The sequence below is a fragment of the Triticum dicoccoides genome, chromosome 4A, assembly GCF_002162155.2.
Source record: "Triticum dicoccoides isolate Atlit2015 ecotype Zavitan chromosome 4A, WEW_v2.0, whole genome shotgun sequence".
Lineage (NCBI taxonomy): Eukaryota > Viridiplantae > Streptophyta > Magnoliopsida > Poales > Poaceae > Triticum > Triticum dicoccoides.
In genome coordinates, this window is record NC_041386.1 from 691,980,186 (window position 1) to 691,986,348 (window position 6,163).

Below are 6,163 nucleotides of genomic sequence, written 5' to 3' on the forward strand. Positions count from 1 at the left end.
AAGGAGAGAGACCTTAATGAGTACAGTATGTCGCCGAAGGGCGAGTGCTGAAAAATATCCGCGGAGGTAAACTACATTATCGGCGCCAATCGGATTCGACCGGAATGGGCGCAGGCGGTTCGGAGTCCGTGGCCGGAGAAGGATCCGGCAGTTTGGCAACACAGCTCTCGTGAAGGGTAAGGTCGATATTCGGCTTGATCGCCGCTGAGGATACGGCCTCCGTGACGGGGTCTATCCACCCGTCCATGGATGGCGCAACCGGCTCCGAATTGAGGCTCGGAGCGGCTGCCGGTACGATCTCCTGAATACGGTCCGATGGTAGAGCTAAATCGTACTCATCGTGACCGCGTGGCGCACAAGGCAGGGGCTCGAATCCGTCGAAGATCAAGTCTATGCGGATGTCGGCCGTGTAATTTAAGCTTCCAAACCTGACCTGGTGGCCAGGGGTGTAACTTTCGATCTGCTCCAGATGGCCAAGCGAGTTGGCCCGCAGTGCGAAGCCGATAGAGGCAAAGGTGTCCCGTCTTTCGATGAGATGATGGATTTCGCTTTGGTGGAAGTCGACTTTGACGATCCGACTACGAACGTGCGAGGACATCGCGCCTTAGCAATTGCTAAACCAACTCCGAGAGGTTATTGACCACGCCGGACAACGATCAACCTGACCACGAGGGTCTGTTTCCTGCGAGCAAACGAAGAACAAGCAAAGAAACTGAGATTGCAATCTGGATATTGCGAATATAAGATGAAAGCTTTATTGATCAAGGTGGGGTTCTGTGACGCCTTTGTCTGGTCGTTGAACACAAACGAAGTACGCGAAGTTGCAGCTATGGCGAACTTTAATCTAAACAAAACCCAAAGTCTAAACGATGCCCTAAGGGCTGTATATATGGAGGAAGAGGGGGGGAATTTCGTGGCCCTTGGTGGAGGGATCCGAAATCAACCCTATCTCTTGTTTCCCCACACATACGGACTCTAAAAATAGCCTATACTTATGTATTTCAAAATTACATGGGCCTGGCCCAATAAGAAGGTGACGCAGCACCTAAAATAGCCTCGGGATGAAATTTATGAAGTGGCATCTTGTATATTTCGTCCAAGGCTTCATGCACCCATTATGGTGGCTTCAAAGTCCTGAAATCATCACTTGTAACTCCGTTCTTGTTCCCCTTTCGCATGCCATCATCTCCATGCTTGTTCTTGCTCCAATGTTCATCCTTCTCCAAGCTAGGCCCTTCATTTGTAAGCAAAACAAATGTATCCAATTTAGGCAGCATCATATTCTCATGATCATTAGAATCATTACCAAGAAACGAAAGTACCTGGTAATTTAGTTGGCGTGCACGAGCTCTAGTAATTGGTCCAGTATGTATAGCAGCAGGGGCTGTGGGTGTAACAATTGTATTGATGTCCTCATCATCCTCCCCTTCTTGAAATGAAGTCGTCCTCGACGGAAGTTCATCTTCCTCACCCAAATTAGGCTTCAAATCTGCAATGTTAAAAGTGGGACTAACCCCAAAATCTGCAGGCAGCTCAAGTTTATATGCATTATCATTTATTTTCTCTAACACCTTAAAGGGACCATCAGCACGTGGCATTAACTTTGATTTGCGCAAATCAGGAAATCTATCCTTACGCAAATGTAACCAAACAAGATCTCCAGGTGCAAACACAACATGTTTTCTACCCTTATCTCCAGCAAGTTTATATTTAGCATTCATACGCTCAATGTTTTCCTTAGTTAACTCATGCATTTTTAAAATCAATTCAGCACGCTGTTTAGCATCAAAATTAACCTTCTCCGAAGATGGAAGAGGCAACAAATCAATAGGTGCACGAGGTAGGAAACCATACACAACTTCAAAAGGGCAGATCTTAGTAGTAGAATGCAATGAACGATTATAAGCAAATTCAATATGAGGCAAGCATTCCTCCCACATTTTCTTATTATTCTTCAAAACAGCCCTAAGCATAGTAGACAATGTTCTATTGACTACTTCAGTTTGTCCATCAGTTTGGGGGTGACAAGTAGTACTAAAAAGCAGTTTAGTCCCCAACTTAGCCCATAAACATCTCCAAAAGTGGCTAAGAAATTTAGTATCACGATCTGAAACAATAGTATTTGGCACACCATGCAAGCGAATAATTTCACGAAAGAACAAATCAGCAACATTAACAGCATCATCGCTTTTATGACATGGTATAAAGTGTGCCATTTTCGAGAATCTATCCACGACAACAAATATGCTATCCCTCCCCTTCTTTGTTCGAGGTAATCCTAAAACAAAGTCCATAGATATATCCTCCCAAGGAACACTAGGTACAGGCAAAGGCATATATAAACCATGAGGATTAAGTCGTGACTTAGCTTTTTGACATGTAGTGCAGCGAGCAATAAAACGCTCAACATCCCGTCTCATCTTTGGCCAAAAGAAATGTGTAGCAAGTACGTCCTCCGTCTTCTTCATGCCAAAGTGTCCCATTAATCCTCCTCCATGCGCCTCCTGCAACAACAATAGACGAACAGAGCTAGCTGGAATGCATAGCTTGTTAGCACGAAACACAAATCCATCGTTAACGACGAACTTGTTCCACATTCTTCCTTCTTTACAATTCTGCATTACATCTTTAAAATCAGCATCATGCACATATTGATCTTTGATGGTCTCCAAACCAAAGATTTGAAGTCAAGTTGTGAAAGCATAGTATAGCGACGAGACAATGCATCAGCAATAACATTTTCTTTTCCCTTCTTGTGTTTAATGACATAAGGGAAAGTCTCAATGAATTCAACCCATTTAGCATGTCTACGATTCAGTTTAGCTTGACTTTTAATATGTTTCAAAGATTCATGATCAGAATGTATAACAAATTCTTTGGGCCATAAATAATGTTGCCATGTTTCTAAGGTCCGAACAAGAGCATATAATTCTTTATCATAAGTAGAATATTCAGACTAGGCCCACTCAATTTTTCAGAAAAGTATGCAACAAGTTTGCCATCTTGTAATAAAACACCTCCTAATCCAATTCCACTAGCATCACATTCAAGCTCAAAAGTCTTATTAAAATCAGGAAGTTGGAGTAAAGGAGCATGCGTCAACTTATCTTTCAATACCGTGAAGGCTTCTTCCTTTGCGGTACCCCAAACAAAAGGCACATCCTTCTTTGTAAGCTCGTTGAGAGGTGCAGCAATGGTGCTGAAATCTCTCAAAAACGCCTATAGAATCCAGCGAGGCCAAGAAAACTCCTCACTTGTGTGACCGTTTTGGGCTGCGGCCAACTCTCAATAGCTTCAATCTTGGCTTTGTCAACTTCAATTCCCTGTGGAGTAACAACATAGCCAAGAAAAGATACTCGGTGAGTGCAAAAGGTGCACTTCCCAAGGTTACCAAACAAATGTGCATCACGTAGAGCAATAAAAACAGCACGTGAATGTTCCAAATGTTCTTCCAAAGATCTGCTATAAATCAGTATATCATCAAAATAGACTACCACAAATCGTCCAATGAAAGCACGTAAAACTTCGTTCATTCGTCTCATGAAAGTACTAGGCGCATTAGTTAACCCAAAAGGCATGACTAACCACTCATATAATCCAAACTTAGTTTTAAATGCTGTATTCCATTCATCCCCCAATTTCATACGAATTTGATGGTATCCACTACGCAAATCAACTTTGGAGAATATTGTAGAGCCACTCAATTCATCAAGCATATCATCTAGCCTAGGAATAGGATGACGATAACGAATAGTAATATTATTAATGCCTCTACAATCAACACACATACGCGATGTACCATCCTTTTTCGGCACTAGAATAATAGGAACAACACAAGGACTAAGGGATTCGCGTATATAACCTTTGTCTAGAAGCTCTTGTACTTGACGCATAATCTCCTTCGTCTCCTCTGGATTGGTATGGTATGTCGCATGGTTTGGCAGTGAAGCACCGGGAATTAAGTCAATTTGATGCTCAATCCCTCGAATAGGCGGTAATCCCGGTGGCACGTCTTGTGGAAAGACGTCAGCGAACTCCCGCAAAATGTTAGTGACAGCAGGAGGCAAAGAGGAAGACACGTCCTCGAATGAAAATAATGCCTCTTTGCACACAAAAGCATAACAAACAGAATTGCTGAAATCTAGCTCATCAATATCAGATTTGGTGGCAAATAAACATGCACTTTTCAATTTAATTCAGAAGCAACACTAGATGGTTTTGATGAGGACATGACTACCTTGGATATGACCAAAAATATTGCATATATGCATATTTGTCAGGTGATTTCTAGTGCAAACTATTCAATAATCTATTTATGTTATCCAGAACAAAAATACTTCACACACTTTTGTGTTTTGTCTAATTGCAGGTGTATGGGACATTTGTACAATCCACATATGAAGATAAGGAAGAAAGAGATGTTTATTTGCTGTCCAAAAAGTTCTCTCACGTCACTTTTGGCCCAAGAGAAGATAGAGTCCAAGTCTCTCACGTTCTGGATTCAGATTCGGACTGCACAGACACACCTGACTCAAAACGCACACAAGTTTTTCATACGGACTCCGAATTGGGTGATTCTTTTTTTGTTGGAAACTAGATTTCGTGCACTTTCCAACCCAATTGGAATCACCTTCAAATTCGTCCGGAGCGTTGAGTTGTGGACGAAACAATCTGATGCTGCAGCAGAATCCGAGTCAAACTACAAGTCCAAAGGTGTTACATCACCTCCACTTGGGCCCATTGGCCTTGTACGACCTAGATTTAGTTTTAGGCTGCCTTGGGACGTCCTCCCACCTCCTTGGCCTCCACCCCTTGCTCCAATATAAGTAGATCCATCTAGTAGCTTTTCCTTGGGATTTGTTTAGTTAAAAGTTAGCCATTGCAACTTCGTGTACTTCGTTTGTGTCCAACGACCAGACCAAGACCGCTTACGGATCCCCACCATTATCAATACCTCATATATATTTGCAATATTCAGATTGCTTTATCATATTCTTGCTCGTTCTTCGATTGCTTGCAGGAATAGACCTTCGTGGTCAGGCTGACCGTGCTTCCAGCATCGTCAATAACCTCAGGAGATTGGTTTAGCGATTGCTAAGGCGCAACGTCGTGCACGTTTGTAGTCGGATCGTCAAAGTCGTCTCCACCAAATCAATAGTTATCATCTCATCGAAAGATCGGGACCCTCGCCTCTATTAGGTTTATTATTAGGCTTCATTTGTTGCTCAAATTCTTTTGCCACAATCTGATTTTCACTTTTATTCTTCTCCTGTTTTGCTTTATTAGCTCTATTAATATCATCTTTCAAAATGGAATCAGGAGTCATAGGAAGCAAAGTAATATTTTTATCCTTATGAACAAGAGTATAGTGATTGTTTCTACCATGGTGTACAGAATTTTTATCAAATTGCCATGGTCTACCAAGTAATAAGGAACATGCTTGCATAGGTACCACATCACAATCAACATAATCAGCATATGTAGAGATACTAAAATGCACACGAACAGTACGTGTTACCTTAACCTTGCCGCTGTTGTTGAACCATTGGATGTAGTAAGGATGTGGATGTGGTCTTGTGGTGAGAGAAAGCTTCTCCACCATCTCCATGCTAGCCAAGTTGTTGCAGCTACCTCCGTCTATGATGACGCGCACAGAACGTTCCTTCACAACTCCCTTGGTATGGAACAAATTGTGCCTCTGATTTTGCTCAGCTTGTGTGACCTGCACACTCAAAACACGTTGAGCAACTAAACATTCATACCTGTCAGCGTCTTTAGGAGCCATGTATTGCGTCTCATGATCAGAATCATCTCCACCATGTTCTTCACGTGTAATAAGAGCCAAAGTGATAGAGGCAAAGGTGTCCCGTCTTTCGATGAGATGATTGATATCGCTTTGGTGGAAGTCGACTTTGACGATCCGACTACGAACGTGCGAGGACGTCGCGCCTTAGAAATCGCTAAACCAACTCCGAGAGGTTATTGACCACGCCGGAGCATGATCAACCTGACCACGAGGGTCTGTTTCCTGCGAGCAAACGAAGAACAAGCAAGAAACTAAGATTGCAATCTGGATATTGCGAATATAAGATAAAAGCTTTATTGATCAAGGTGGGGTTTGATAGAGGCAAAGGTGTCCCGTCTTTCGATGAGATGGTGGATT